This window comes from Patagioenas fasciata, chromosome 1 (genome assembly GCF_037038585.1).
Source record: "Patagioenas fasciata isolate bPatFas1 chromosome 1, bPatFas1.hap1, whole genome shotgun sequence".
NCBI lineage: Eukaryota > Metazoa > Chordata > Aves > Columbiformes > Columbidae > Patagioenas > Patagioenas fasciata.
In genome coordinates this window covers 94,494,295-94,510,626 of record NC_092520.1, presented here as the reverse complement: position 1 = coordinate 94,510,626, position 16,332 = coordinate 94,494,295, and the positions used below count along the sequence as shown (strand labels likewise).

Genomic DNA, 16,332 nt, shown 5'->3' with positions numbered 1-16,332 from the left:
CCAAACAGTCACCCACTCTGTCCAGAAGAACGTAGTGAGCCACACTGATGTTTTTCTGGAGCTTGGCCATCAAGCCTAGGCCATGGAAAGGGCTCTGAATTTCCAATAAGTTGAACCTCCAGGAATCTGAAGCTATCGAAACTGGGTGAGAGAGTTTAATTCCAGCATTGGCAAGACAGTATTTGGACGCAACACATTACAAGATGTTCTGCCAGTTCTGGGTTTGGGTGCACACTCAAACAGGTGAATCCTTCCTGATTTGTAGTTCCAAAAAAATTAAAATGTTTCACAGAGCTCTAATAAAGATGACACCAGCTGGATGCTAGAAGAGAGGGCTGAGAGAAGTGGTCCACCTCAAAAGAACTACTGTACCTGTTGCCAGCAGTTTCTGAAATGAAAGCCAATTAAATTACAATAATTGTAGTCCATACCTATATCTGCATTGAGATAGGTACCTGTGTGTAAGTAAAACCTGAATTTGTATACACACATCTGTATTAGATGGCATATGTGCTTTCTAGAAGCGGGCTTTATACACTTTCCTTGGCAGACCAGACCACTGTCACCTCCAGTGATGCCAGATAACATGATGCTGAAGAAGGAAGGGGTCTTTTGCTATTCCTGGGTTTCTGGAACTACTTCACTTCAGAGTCTCTCTCATCTCTGCTCCTGACACATTTGCTAATCAAAGTACATCTCTATCTCACTCACTGTCTTACTATCAAGTTAAGAGTAGCCCAAATTCTGTGGAATTTGGCAACTGAGTCCATAAAAAATTAATCTCAAGAGCTTTGTTACACAACAAAGAGGGCTGGGCTGGATGGCATTGCCAAATTTTGCAAAGCTTCTGTAAAAATGTACATTTTCCTATAGTGCTACAAAGCCCATATTTAACTAATAGACTGTCACGAGTCCAAAGGAGCTTCTACAAAATTTCTGGGATATAGTATTTGTTTTAAGAATTTATATGCATGCCAAAAACAATGTACTGCATTTATCAGCTTGAAAACATTACAATCTTTTCAGTAAATAATATCTTGGTTTCTGAAAAAGCCTAAAATGTGTATCTAATCCAATTGTGTCACCTCTTATTTCCTTCAAAGAGGGGGGAAAAGGCAAAGCTAAGTCTGAAATTCTGTTTTGAATTAACTGCCACTTTATCTCTAAGTGACCTCTTTGTGCAAACCTATTACTGCAAATACTGTTGCTGAGATCATTCAGTCATCTCTGACCCCTGCAATGCATAACTACAAGGTACTTAATACTATTAGCACTATCATCTTGCATTTGTGTAGGGCTTCTCATCCTAGATGTTCTAGCTCCTTTCAGGGTGATCCTCTCGCTGGGGACCAGACTGCACTCTTCAGAGACTGGGTCATACTGTGGATGTTGTATTAACTATTACAAAGGGCAGAGTAACTGTGTGTGTGTGTGTGTGTGTGTGTGAGGGAGGGAGAGTTATGCACTTCAACTCCACTTCAGTGTATCATTGTTAAAGCAAATAATTCTCCCTAAGCTGAAAACCAGCAACAAGTGCTCTGCAGTGCTGCATAGCCACTGAGAGAATATTGAAGAATATTACAGGCATTATTCTCAGTTCCACTCATCTCTCTGGCAGTATGAGGAGAATAAGTTTAAGAAAGGTTCAGACCTTCTAACAGAATATGCAGAGCTAGAAAAGATACTTAAACAGATACATTTGGTTATTCAAGCTGTGATAGAATGCTAACTCTAGTCAGGGTGATCTGGTGTAGTGAAAGATTGAATATTTCAATTGGGATAGTTAAAGCCTGACTAATTTTTTCATTAGAATAAAGACAGTTTATACTCATGACACTGTTCCTTGTTGTCAGTCATTCCAGCCCCTCACTCCCTCTGCTCAGCCATGCACCCACAAATACCTTTCCACACCACTGTATTTATTCCTGGTCCTCCCTCTTCACCTACCTCAGTAGACAGGGGCTCCTTTTCTTGGTGACATCTCCGGAGTGTCTCAGCAGTCAGTTGTTGAGGTCTGAGAAGCTCATCCCACTTCTATTCTGCCCCGCTGGTTACCGAGGCTCTGTTGTTTCCTCTAGTCAGATCCGTTCCCCACTGCTCCTGCAGCTTCCTCACGTTCAGCTGCTGGAGAAGGTTGAGGTGGTGAGCTGGAGAGCTGGAGAGCAAAGAAGAAAGAAAAGAATTTATACTTTGGTATTTTGGAAACTGGAATCCAGGGAGAAGCTTAAGAACGTGACTTGAGGCCAAAATGCTTGTCTCTCCAGTTACAGAGTGGAGTGAGGCAGGTTTATTCCTATCGCAACACTGTGACCCATGTCTTGTTGGGAGCTGCCAGCATCAGTGATGTGCCGTGGGTTCAGAAGTACCTCTCATTCATGTCCTCCCCGCAGCACTGTGGGAGGAAAGGGATAACAGAAGAATTAGCAGCACTGCAAGAAACTTGTCTGAGATAGAGCAGTCTACTGTGGAGCATAATACATACCACATTATGAGATCGTGTGCCTGGGAGTTATTACCGGGACATCTGGAGGTTACAATTCCTCGTGTCGCTGTCCTCCTCAACTGTCCTCCCTTCCTCTCATTCCAGCAGACTTGTGGCCCTCAAGCTGTTAATTTGGTCTTTGACTACTATTTCATTTATCCCAGCTGCTGAGTTATGGGAGAAAAAAAAAAAAAAAAAAAGCAGCATCTCACTGAAAACAGATGCTGCCTCTGTACTAAGCAGATAAATTAAATACATAAAATACGGGTTATGTATAATGTTGATTCTTTGCAAAATTTTAGTGTTTTTATCCTCAATATTAAAATCCCAAATACATTGTATCACTCTATTTTTGATCCATCTGGATTAGGGAAAAAAAAACATTGGCATTTCTTAGAAGTAATGTAAATTAAATGGACTAAAAATTTACCACAGAAACGATAATAAGGAGGAAAAAACACTGAGCCTTGCTTTTACTCCTGTAGAACATATGCAGTTTTTTTAGCTTGCAGTTCTTCACTCTCGGTTACATTTCTATGCCATTTTTTTTATATCCAACATGCATAACTTTAATACAATGGAGTAACTCCCAACATGGACCTGCATACACACACAGACACAGCAACACAAATCCACACAGAGATGCTGGAGTAAAGCCACCCCAGCATGCTGTCTAGAAAGAGCTTGCTGGCTCCCCAAAAAATGGCAATATATTCTGCTGTCTAGTTAGGAGAACCGAGCCAAACACCTTTGTTTTAGTGCAGTGCAGTTGTCAAAGTTGACCCTAAAGCCTTTGAGGTAAAAACTGATCTTTTTGTTGGAAAGACCTGAGCAGTGTTTACAGTTCTATGGAAGCACAACAACGTGCATAGTACAATAATCTCAAAAACTCAAATGAGAAATGCCTGTGATTTTCAGGTGTCAAAGTTAACCAAGGAATGATCTTTGCAACTTCTTGTATCTACTGAAACAGACTACTCTTAGGAAAGGCAGACAGGGAGCTTGCAGTCTGCCAGGGCCAGTAGAATTTGGAATTTGTTAAAGTTTCAACATTTTGTGCCTTAAGTTACATTAAACAGAATATGTATATGAAAGCGTATCAGTGTCTACATTGATGTATGCTGATTTTCATCTCAGTAATAGAAAAAAAATAAATGACAAGGAAGACAGTTCGGCAGCAAAGCCACCTTTAGACATGGTTAGGGAGATGTGAGTGGAAGAAAGAGCTAAGGTCAAATCCAAAACATGTGTATTGCAGAATTTCATGCACTGCGTTTTTATAGAGCTTCTCATCTCCTTCTGCCTCTCCTGGCACTAGTGATGTCTGCCCCAGGCAGATCAAGTAAGGTGCCACAGACATCCTGTCAATCACTACATCTGGGGGTCCAGGTTAGTGTAGTGCTGGGATATGGGGAGGGAGTAGTTACAGATTCTCACACCACAAGGCAACCCCAGCAACTGCTCCTTGTGGTGCTTTTGTTAGATATTCCACATAGATGTTACATGGTTCAGTCACTGTTTTGCTTGATTTCTGTATAAACTGTCTGAATGGGCAGAGATGTGAAAAGGACAGTCACTCTCTTACTTTCCACAATACAAGGTGAGGCAAGATTTACCTTTGCACTGATCTCCTTGGAATAAAGTTGTAAATGGGAGCTACATGCTTGGAGCAGGTCATTTGACTAGTTTTAATTTGCAGATAGGCACCTGATTTTCTGTGTATAGACAAAACTCTGACATCACGCTTCTTACTGATGTTAGTTCAGAAAAGCCCCCATAAACACACTCTTACATACTGTGCAGTAAACCATGAGTAAAACAACAAGATAGGGTAGAACTCCCTAACCTTTTGGATTCCTCTTGAGTCAAGCACCTAAAATCTGGAAGTCTGGTGCCATCCAAATCCCTTACTGCAGTCACACCTGAGTAGCCTCAGAAATCGCTGCAGCCCACTTGGAGATCAAGGCTTCCTACTCTGTCCTCTTGCTTTACCCGAATTTACTACACAGCATGCAAGAGTGTGCTTATGGAGACATCCAAAATGTAACCCTTGGAAACACAGGCACTCGGAAGTACCCTTCAGCCGACCTCTTTTGAGAGCAGTCACATACTCTTTTTGCAGAAATTGGGCCAGGTTTTTACAGTGGTTGGAGATGATGCCTGTGGTTTATACAGCTATCAGCAGATTTATGCTCTCCCTCAAAACTGGGATACCTGAATTGCTCTCCTCAGTCACAGAAGGCTCTCCCCAGGAGTAATCCCAGACCACACAGAAGCAGGCTGAGCACTGAACATCTGTCTTCCTCCTTCCTACACAAGCTGGCTGTTAAAAAAAAAAAAAAAAAGCACCATTTACTGAAATAAAGCAGCATAGATGCACCTTGTGAGGGAGTCTAAGTCTGTCAAGGTGTCATAAGTGTCCTCAAAACACACTGACCCAAACACTGACCTTGTGGTAGCACATGCAAAGAAATTGCATAGTCCCTCGCAAGTGTAGGCAGGAACTCAGGGCTTAGATGGTTGCAGCAGGAAAATGCTGGTCACGTGAGGAAACTGAGCTGTGTGTCTAATGAGTTGCTCTAAACACATCAGAATTACAAGCCTAGTTGAGCATATGGATCACTAAACCACTTTTGCATCCCAGTCACTTCAGTAATAACTTCTCTTCTTAATGCACCTATACTGCAGAAGGGAAGTGGATTGCCAGGAAAATTTTTTGCTGAAACTTTGTAATGATCTGACTTGCGAGTGGTTAGCAAGGCTCAGTTGATCAATATGGGGTTTATATATGAAGAAATTAATTCTTTCCTAGTTGTATTTGAACAACTGTCAATGCTTTTTCCAAAGATCACTGGATATACAATCAATTACTCAGTCCACTTATTTATCAAATAAAACTTTTTATTTACTTATTTTTTCCTTGCTGCTGTCATTGGGCAATTATTTTCAGCTATAGCTGCATTTAATGAGACACTAGCTATGGTGTAAAGACACTCACAAATCCATTAACTGCAGTGCCTATTTTAAAGTCCCTTCCTTCTGCTTCTTGTGAAAGCTAAAACTCAGTGTGACATCCTATCAGGCAAACTCAAGAATCCAAAGGAGGCTTCAGCAGACAACTGAAAACTTGTAGTATTTTTACAGATATAACTTCATTACATTTTGAAAAGAGCAAAAACTATGCTCATTTTTTTGGAGACATTATATCAGTGGCAAAACTTACGACTGAAAGCATGGGCCAAATGACTTCTGATCTCATGAGAGCCAAGATTCACCACTTACTTGTCAGGCAACCTGCAATCTGCAAGTAAAAAAGCTGTCTGTGATACAGCAGGAACCACTGGAGTATTAAATCTTTGGTTCAAGAACAGCATTTCCACAGTGTTTTACACATCAGTAAGATTCCTATTATGTATGAACTGTATTCTGGCTACTTTTTACCCATTCTTGGTGAGCAAAATTCTGAAAATGTACACTGAGACACTTGCTAAGTAAGCATAAGGATTAATTCCTACCCCAAAGTATTTGCTCTCACAGTTCCTACATCCTTTTTCAGCAATTAGAGGTCCAGAGGTTGACTGAGGACCTAACCAGCTTCTTATAAATGCATGGGTACAAATCCTGTTCAGTGGCTCCTTCACTGACTTGCCTGCTTGAATCAAGTCATCAGGATCTGCCCTTTATCACAGGGACTGAATGAATGGCCATTCAACTCAGTGGTGAGCGAGTGCTGCTATGGCAGAAGGTGCTGAATCAGGAATTTATATCAGAATAAATTAGCACCAGGAAAGGGAGCTGGGGAATGCAATTGCCAGTTTAAACTGTAGTGTAATTTTATTTAATTCGACAGCTTTCAAACTATACATCCTGTTATCTTTTGCAAAAAAATCAAGACCTGGCTGTCATACTGGGGTCCTGCAAATGTCTCTCAAATAACAACAGAAATAATTAGAAAGTGTAAAAGTATAGTTTGCACTAAAAAAAATAACTTAGAGTATAGTGATCAGATTTTCTTACTGTAAACATGAAGATCAAGGTCACAAAACCGAGCCAAACATCCTCAGCTATCTTTTAACACAAGGTTCTTTTTTCCTTGTAGTGCTGGCATAGCAAAACAGATGCTAGAAATTCTCACTCCAAAGCTCTTTGCTTTTCATCCAGCTTTAAACCTGTGGTGACGTTCCAAGTTAAACTCACAAGGAGAAAGAAATATGCTGGTGTTTTCATTGTAATATGAATTTTCCATTGAAGATGTGGTTGAATTAGCAGCCCATTTTTTAGCTATTACTTTCATTTGCTCCTTGTGGTCAATCTTTTTTTTTTCTTTCTATAAAAGTCATGCTTTAGTCCTACACCTTTTGAGACACCCCAACATAAAATGTTTTAAAGAGAAGGTAACTGTCTATTTATATGTCTGTAAAGTGGCTAGAGAGCTTCATTTATGTGGAGTAAAACAAATAAGAGAAAATGTGGAGGAATGTGCAGCTGAATGAATGTGGACTTACCCATCTTGTTCCCATACATGGGCAGTAACATTAAGGTGTTGGGAGTGATTCTGAGTCTAGACATCCATTATAGGCTTTGTATTTTCAGCCCCTCTTTTAACTTGTGCCTGGAGTAACCGATGTGTTCACATACTGGGACATTTAAAACAAGGCAGAAGGAAACTTTTTTTTCCCATTTTTTACCTCCTTAGCATATGGAAAGTAAAGAGGCGTTATGCTTCAGGCGTTCTCCAGTCCTGACCAATGATGGGCTTTTAGAGCCTGGGATGTAGAAACCCCTTAGGACATTTTAAATTGTGGACCATTTTCCAGGCAGTAACTCATAAGGAATTCAAGGCTGGTGGGTCCTCTTTAGCTGGACAATCAATGAAGAGCTGTAATCTCAATGCCTGTGTTGGCCACTATGAGTATGTGAGGCAGACAAATGCAACTCACGATCCTTTTATTATATGAAAGGTAATAGAAATTAAAGGAGGATTAAGCCAATGGCATACTGGATAGAGAGGAAGCTGACAGTCAGAAACACAGAGAAGAAGCAGTTTGACCCCCATCTTTAAGCTAAATAGGAAAGTAGTTAACTTGGCTCACTGAAAAGCCAGTAAGGCTGAGGACTGTGAAAAGTGGGGAGGAAGGGCTCTGCAGAGCAAAGATTACTTTTCCCTCTGTTTGCAATAATAGTTGCCTACCTCCAAAGAGGGAAGTGTTGGACAGGAGCTGCACTTCAGCTCCTTCCAAGCTGTAATATCCCAGGATATGGCTACGATATGCAGATTTTATGCCAAGACAATATGAAGAACACTCAGGTTCCCTGTGCAACCCCTGATGAAATAAACATTTAAGCTGCATTTAATGAAGCTAAGGTTATCTAGAAACAGCAACAGTTATTGAAGACTCAAAGTGAAAGCACAGGCCAGCAAACCTTAAAAGAGCCCAATACCTTTCCCCAGGGGATGCTTTCCCCAGGCTGCAGTAATGACACTAGACCGTAACTAATGAAACAAGGATTTTAGTGATGGCTGGATAAAGTTGCCTGGGGTTTCTGTTTCCTTGCCTAAGGCAGCACCAGAGGGAGCCCGGATAAACTTGTCCGGGTGGTTTGACTGGGCATTTTCACAGATTTGAGTTATTTTCAGTTCCACTTAGAGTCTACATTTTACAGATGTTTAAAGTTTGCTGCAATCTGTGATATTGCTTCAGGAGCTTTCTTCCCTAAGTAATAGTTGTGCACACTCAGTAAGCTTTCCTTAACATGATTGCCCTGGAGTTTTTGAAGTATTCTTAAATTCAGTTTGTGCTTGAAAGTTATTTCTTCTTTCTCAGTGTGAAATTGCCAAAGAGGAGTGTGAAGAGAGGGCCTTGTAAGGGCCCGATCGCAGACTTCTGATCATTTGCTGTGTATGTACACAACACTTTTTCAGTCACTCCTGATACAACATCTAATCTGAGAAGAAACAGGACAGTGCTCTAACAACATAAGAAAACCCCACACAGTGCAATAATTCATGAAGTGAAAAGTATCATTGCCAGGCCAAATATGCACTTTGCAAGACAGACATCTGCTATCTCTTCTACTAACATTTCTGTATTCATAACTGCATATATAGATATATGTGGCCCTGACAAAATGCAGCCTCTTTTGCCTTTCAAAACTTAACCCGTCTTCCATACTAATACATTTTAATAGTATCCAAGTCCATTACATCTTAATGTAAATTCTGTCAAATACACATGCTGTACCAAAATATGTCTTGATAACAAAAATGTGAAATAACCTAGACTCCTGAATGCCACTCAGAAGTACTTCAGTACTCAGAAGCCAATGATTCTGCAGCCCTCTTTTAGTCTCTGTCAATTCCTTCTTGACAGTAAGAAGCAGATTTTCAATAGATTTTTTTCTGAAGGTAATCTCTAATTCTGGGACTGGAGAAGCATGTGAAGACTAGCCACTTTCCTGGCAGTGCCTCTTCAGTTGTATTTCCTACCCGAAATCCTCCATTGGCTCTTGTAGTTCATAGGTTCAGCTCACAGTCTTCTGTTTTGGTTATTTTTTCCTCAAAGAAGCTGAATTTGAACTAGATTCTGTTCTATTTTAGTGTTACTCTCTGGATATGAATGATCATTTACAACTGTTACTGGTTTAACCAGAAGCAAACTGTGTCCTTGTGACTGATGATTTTTATATTATTTGACTGCAGTAAGCACAACTGCATTCGAGAAGCAATGACTCATCTCACTCCAGCCAAAGGGGTTTCCTGTAGAAAGAAAGGCTCAAGGCTGAGCTGTAGATTTTCAACCAATTAAGATGTGATTCAGCATCAAATTTGAGCAGGTACTTCTTGTGCAGTTAACGTATTGCCCTGCTTAACAAGGCACAGAAGCCTGCAACCCTCTCCACTGAGACTAGTTCCACAGAAATATATGCTTAAATGCTAAATATGTGGACTTCAATACACTCCTATATGTTTGTCCACATCTGGGCTTCCCAACATGTAGAAAACACACTAATTTGAATATGTCAGATCTTCATGTGGGAATTTCAGAGAAGACTGGGTCAGTAGCTGTGGTAAGAAAGAGAAATAAAACATACAGCTGGAAGGTGGATAATGATGTCTGATAACAGACTTTGAAGTAAAAATGTGAGACCAGTGACCTTGTCTGTGTCTTGGGTCTAAAGAACTTGAGGCTGCTCAGCACAACCCCTGTCTGGTCTCAGTGATCCTTATAAGCTAAAAGCTAATTGGGTTTAACAAGAGAGAGGTTACTGAAGACCTTCATACTTTGGTTTCAGCAGGTTGTTCCAATAAGCTTCAGAAACCCTTTGTTTTCTTCGTGTTGAAATAAATCACCATCTTGACATGTCAGTGAATGATATGCCCTGCCTCTTCCCATTGCTGCACGAGGGAAAGAAGATGACCATATGCTTACTGCCTTTGGGGAACTTTCCCAGCTTTGAGCTTGGGTGGTGCTGAGCACTTCTGAGACCTTCAGAGCAACCTGGCTTTCCCTGAACTGTAGTCCTGTACTGCAGTATTGTCATTGTGAGTCATAGACCATAAACCCTGTATTGAGTGTGAAAAGCCTTAGGGCTGAGGATTCTCAGTCCTGCTCAGACCGAACTGTAGCTTGACCTGCCTGCCTTGTTTTACTTTATTTAACTGTGACAGCACCTTTTCTAATTGACAGGGTCTCTATGGCTGACTTCTTCTACTTTTGTTTATCTTTGTAGTGTACAAAACCAGTTTTAAATAGATGGCAGTAACAAGCAGTTATTCTATTCATAATGAGGCATTTATTACTCCAAAATGGTGATGCCCTGTAAAGAAATACAAGCCTGATATGACAGCAGAGGCCTTCAGAAATGAAGACACAGGATGCAACATAAAGCTGTACAGGGACGAGATGACAACAGATGGGGCACAGGCCTGGCACAGACCCCATGGCTGTAAACAACTAACCACCGGTCAAAGACATGCTAGACCTGGACAAATACAATTTGAGGAGTAATAAAGAAAAAAGTATCTTACATACATAAAAGTCCCTATATATAGTAACCTCAGGTGTGACATGGTGCTGCAGACCCAAAAAGACAGAGCAAAGGCATAAGAGCATTTTAGCAAACACAAAAGTGACCCCAAGCAGATCCCAGAGTGAGAAAGAAGAAACCATCAGCATGAATGTCACCTTCCTCCCAGAGAAGGACTCGGCTTGCTAAGAGCTCTCTAACCCCACTGCTCCAGGAACCAAGCTGCTGATTTCAGTACCCACCCAGAGGAGCAGTGGAAAGGTGAGTATAACACCAGGAAAATGAGCAGAAATTAAGATTTATATGGATATAAATTTGAATTCTGGTGGTATTATTTCTTCTTCTGTAACTATTAGATGGGGACTAGTTATGATGAGATCCTTAAGATTTCAATAATTATTACTACTTAAAGTGTGCTTTGCCTTTGCCATAAACAAGGTTTTAAGAGTAGCTTTGTCAGCTTTGCAGGTCTGAGTCTTTTACTCTCAGCACAGACCTCAAGTCAAGAGGAATGAGAGCTATGAATTTAGCCATGTATTTCAAGTTTCATGGAAACCAAATGCACATATGTATATAAATACACATGTTCAGATCAGTCTTGGGGATAAGTGTTTTTCCTAGCAGAGGTCTAAATGGAGCGTTAGGTTAGAAATCCAACGATGCGTCCTATAAATAAGAGATGGGGCAGGGTTCAGCTCCAGTGCCGCTCAGGTCCTCTGTGCACTAAGCCCAAAGCACAGGGACTCATTTTGATCAAATTTTCCTTCCCACAGCCCATCTAATTCCCTTTTTCCTCACTATACATCAGTGTTCATGCAGCTGAAATTGTGCCAGAGTGGGTTGTGCAAGTAGAAAAGCCCAGCAAAAGCAGATCAATAGCACCAAGCAGTCCATGCTGGGGACTTGACTGTCCCTGACTATGCAGTCAGTTTTACTTCAAACTATCCCTAGCCTGGATCTATGGAGCGAGCACTGCCAGTGACTCGGTGCCTGGAGCACATCTCCCAGGCAGGCACCATGCAGAACCACTCTGGTTTGTTCACTCTGGCCCCTACAAAAGTAAGGAAAGTGTGTGTGCCAGGAATATCACCCTCGCTAGCATAGTCCTGAGCTGATCTAAAATGACCATGCAGGTGGTGGCACCCTCTAACTAGTCCATTGTTCCCTGTGACCATTTTCCTAAGAGAATTACCCTTTTGAACTACTCCTGGGGTGTCCTCTGGGCTTTCCAACTTTTATTCGCCTTTGAGGTTGCAGTCTCCTCTGTTCAGCCACCTGCCTTCTCTAATCTTCAGCTCTTCAGCCATGTACACGAGCTCTCAGGGTAGTTATTTTGCTGCTACAATTGTTCCACTTGAAATAGCTGAATTTTGGTGATTTCTTCTTTGCTTAGAAGTGGAGAGTCAGTATAATTTATAACAATAAATTGCTTCAAAGGCTGAGCAGCATTCCGCTTACTATCAGAAGAGTATGAGCAGCATTTTGGCAAGCAGTAAACATAAAATTCTTATGTTTTGCTGAAGTTCAAAATACATCAAGCCATCTCTGAATTGAGTGGAAATGTGCATGCATTTTAAAACTCTGCTTCAAGTTAATACTCTGTTTTAATGTTAAAGACTGCTTGAGAAGGCTATGTTTAAATTCCAGCTGTGTTAAATTCATATCCTATGTCTGAGGTGAAATCAGCATCAAACTTTTTGTTTAGACTACTTATTGGTAAGTCTTACAAGCAATGAGGAATTTAAAACACAAACCAAAAGAAAAATCACTAATGAAGCAAGTTGAGTGTCATAAGGTGTCATTTCAAGCAGAAATGCCTAGTCTACAGAAAGGCAAAAGGCCAAAACTAAGTACTTTGTTAATGTTAATAAAAAAATCAGTCTACTAGTGATTTGTGATTAACTAACTGAGCAGTGAGGCATAAAAATTCAGTAAAAAAGATGTGGTTACAAAATAGCTATCTGCTGGCACAGTTATTTTCATTTTCACAAAGCTACTGGACAGCAGGGATAATAATTTACTGCACAAAGTGCTGTCTAAGCTTCAACAAGTTTACTCCACAGCTCCAACAGTCAGTGTGGCAATATGCAGTTAATGGCTGGACAATGAAACCTGCTGGAGCTTCTGGTTAGTGTCATGTCCCCTCACACAGTGACACCACAGAGGGATGTGGGACTGGCCTTAGGAACTCCCAATTCCGTATCTTGTGCTAAATCTCTGTCTCAAAGGAGGGTGCCAAAGGGGCTGGCTGGGTTACCTTCACCTTACTGGAAGATGGGGCTTAGATGGCCAACTCTCTGTCTGACATGAATCCCATCACCTTGTATTTCCATTTATTTCTAGTCATTGCAGAAACTGAAAGCTTTCAGGTTTTACAGTGCAATGGTAACTGTATTAGCAGTGGTGCTGACATCACTTTGCTGACATTTAGCACTTACTTTGATAACTTCTTTCAGAGGCTATGGAAAAAGTTAGCTTTAAATTCTTCCTCATGACTTCTTTTTCTTGTTACTCAACATATCCTCATTCCTTCACTCAAAGGCAGAGCCAGGCAGGTCCAGCCAGAGACTGTGATTTTGCTGTAGGTCATAGGTTGCTCTTCATCAGGTTATTTCAAACTGGCTTTCTTCGAGCTAACCCAAGTCAGTTCTGCGGTTGTCCTGGAAGAACGGAGCAAACACGGTTCTTCTTTGTCCTGAAGCTGTATGAATCCTGCCACGCTCACATCAGAGCTACTTGAATGGCTTTGTGGAAGTATTTTGCACATGTGCAATTTATCCATAGTTTTCTTGAAGGCATGATTAAGAAGAACTCTTAACTGACACTTAATTAGAATGAAGCTTTAATATAATAAGTAAGTCAACAAACATTAGAGGAAAAAGTTTTTAAAGACAGGAGAGGGAACCGTGCTTCTCTCACTTAATTAAGCTGTAAATACCTAAGTGAACACACAGCAATCTATCTATACCAGAACTTGCCCAGAAAATGTTTTATCTCAGCCTGGCTTTTGTAAGGCCAGCTATATTTACATGGAAGAAACTATGTGATTTGTTGTAAAGTGGCAATTAATTAAACTTTATTTCATAAATATGTCTTTGAACTGACTTTTTGGTATTTAGTTTTATGCTAGCTCAAAGATAATGAGTTGAAGAGTCTTTTATACATAAGAATTCTGGACAAAGCAACAAAAATCAAGAAGTACAATGTAATAGCAAAATTAGAAGTATTTTTTTCACTGTTTGTGATTAATTATCTCTAGAATTACCAGCTCTATGTCATTTGGTCAAAGAAATTAAATGTCTTTCCTGTTCCATGAAACAAACACCGCATTTATGCTTCCTGAATATAGAAACAGGTTTTGCAGCCCTAATTATAAACAATTTTTTATTTTCATCTCAGAATCTACAAGCTGTTTAGTAACAACAAGTAGTATCACTAACAAGTATACTGATCACATACTGAAAGCCTCAGTATTAATGATACGGCAGGACAGAGGAGACTTTGATTTTAGAAGAGGAGTCTGACGCTGGTATCTTAGCTTGAAAACTATACTGTCCTTTTTAAAAGGTACTTCTATTAGTGTGCTTTATGGTGATGCTTGAGTCACCAAGAAGGAAGCATATTTCAGAGCAGGAGGTTTGCTACGAAAAGACAGGAAAAGAAACTGATCTGTATGCTCGCTTCTTTCTTTTTTATTTTTCACAGGAACTGTGGTTTTCACCTGAAACTAGACTGGCTACTCCTCCATCAAGCAGTATTTTTAATTATTTATCACAGAGAGTGCTACAGGTCATAACAAAGATTGGGGTCTAAGTGTCTTTGACACCATAATTCAGGAGAGCTAGTTGGTAATTTTCTAACATCATATTTCTGTAGGGAATGCTTGATTTTCCTGATATTTTCTCATTTCCCAGCAGACCATCCCAAATGAAACATTTCATTGTGGGTGACCTTGAGCTACAAAATAACCACCTTCCTGGCATCCAGTTTTTGGCTGGAGCCCAGTCTGAGATAGGTGTAGCAGGAAGGTCTGTCAAATCAAGCAGGTCACAGGTGAGATGAGTTTGGAAACATCTCATCTATGAATGTCAGCAAGGCTTAGCCATGGGATGAGTTCTCAGACCTGTCAGGACTGTTCAGGACCTTTAAGCACTAGGAGAGCATTTTTGTAAGAAATGTCAGCATTTCTAAGAGTAGGCTCCAACAGAAAGAATCTCTGGGGACAACCTAGGCTGTGATACTTGTCCTGCTTTGTGACTCCAGCCCTGGGTGGCTTGTCCATGCTGCTATACAACACTGGCATCAGAGCAGAAAGCAGTTTTCCAGACATGTAGTCCCATCTCTTACCACTAATCCACTTCTTGTTCACATATTTCTCCCATTGTTACACAAAGAGTGACACGTGGTTGTGCATAAAAAGCAAGGGGGATAGAAGACTTCACTACTTCTTAGAGAAGTGAAATCCCCATCTTTGCTTTCTTCCAAGCTTTCTGTATCATGTCTCAACCTGGGGACCACAGAAGTGGGTGTCCAGTCCTGACCCCATACAAAAGGTTATGCAAGACTTGATGTAATAGCACATTTTCTCTGATGATTCAGATTCATTCTTACCAGAGTTTGCAAAAGATGGGTTTGAATTCAACCATGTTAATAACTGTTGTGACTTTCAAAATATTTGTTTCTTGACATGTCTTCACAGATGTCTTTGTCCAAGATAGGTCTATCAAAGGGATGTTTCTCATGAGTACAAGATCCACCTAATGGATCATGTTGCAACAACCAGAATTTGCCTAATGAATTTTGAATTCCAGACCCTTCCCATCCCAGTCATAGCATGACTTTCCTTTTCATGTGAGAACAGACCTTGCAATGTCAGAAAGCAACATCTTTTCAGGACTTCAGGAAGTCTTTGGATTCAGCAGTGTCTTTCACCATCTGTAAGTTATCATCCACACTGCTTTCAGCCTTGGTGTGTGACCTATGTTTTCTTCCATTTTGGACACACCACCAAATCAGAGTGTGACAAGTCACAAGCTACAGTATTAAGCTGTAAGTAGCATATTGTGTATATTTTATGTCATAAGCTTTTACAGGCAGAGATATCACAGAGTGCCTCTGTGATAGTTCTGCATTGATAAAAATATCAGAGGAGTCGCTTGATTTTTTTTTACTTTTCTCAATAATGGAGACTAGCAATACTAAAAACACAGCTGTTCCATCTTCTTGTCAATGCAAAAGGATTAATAGCAGCACACTTAATAATATCTGTTTAATTTAATAATACCCTTTATTAACATCTAATTAAAATATTATTGCAATAACCCACATTCACAACATCTTAATAACCTCCAAATAAATGGCCCTTCCTTTCAAGCTTTTTCCGTCAGAAGCTATTGACAGGCAACTAGGCCTTCTTACCTCCATGTTTTCCTCACACGCAACCTAAATTTTTCTTCCAGCCCCTTCTGCCCCTTGCAACCCTTCCCAGCCACCTCACTGCCCCTTGGTGTTAACAGGCTTCAGGCTTTGCAAAAAGCTCTGTACCCTCCCTGGCATTGCCTTTAGCTCTGCAAAGTTAAGGTCCTCACTCTGCAAAGTCAAGGTCCTTACATGTTTCCTTGTAAATTAGTTTCTCTGTTCCTTTTCTCTTTGTATTGATATTTGCTGGGGTAGCCCTGCTGAGTACAAGTGAAGTTATGTAAAGGTATCCCCCCCACCCCACCCTTTTTTTTTTAATCCTGTCTCGTATCATGGCATTTAAAGGCTTCTCTCCACCAGGCTTGCTACATCTATGCCATCTTCTGGATGTTCAGTGAATATTT

General features: G+C 40.5%; 1 protein-coding gene across 1 annotated transcript in view; it reads right to left on the bottom strand.

Annotated features, from left to right (window-relative positions):
* KCNJ15 (potassium inwardly rectifying channel subfamily J member 15) overlaps nucleotides 1-2,039 on the bottom strand; it is a 36,480-nt gene extending 34,441 nt beyond the window's left edge. The window contains exon 1 of the mRNA XM_071811117.1: nucleotides 1,948-2,039. The gene's annotated coding sequence lies outside the window, so the exon portion shown is untranslated. The remainder of the gene's footprint in view (nucleotides 1-1,947) is intronic.
* Nucleotides 2,040-16,332: the final 14,293 nt, after the last annotated feature.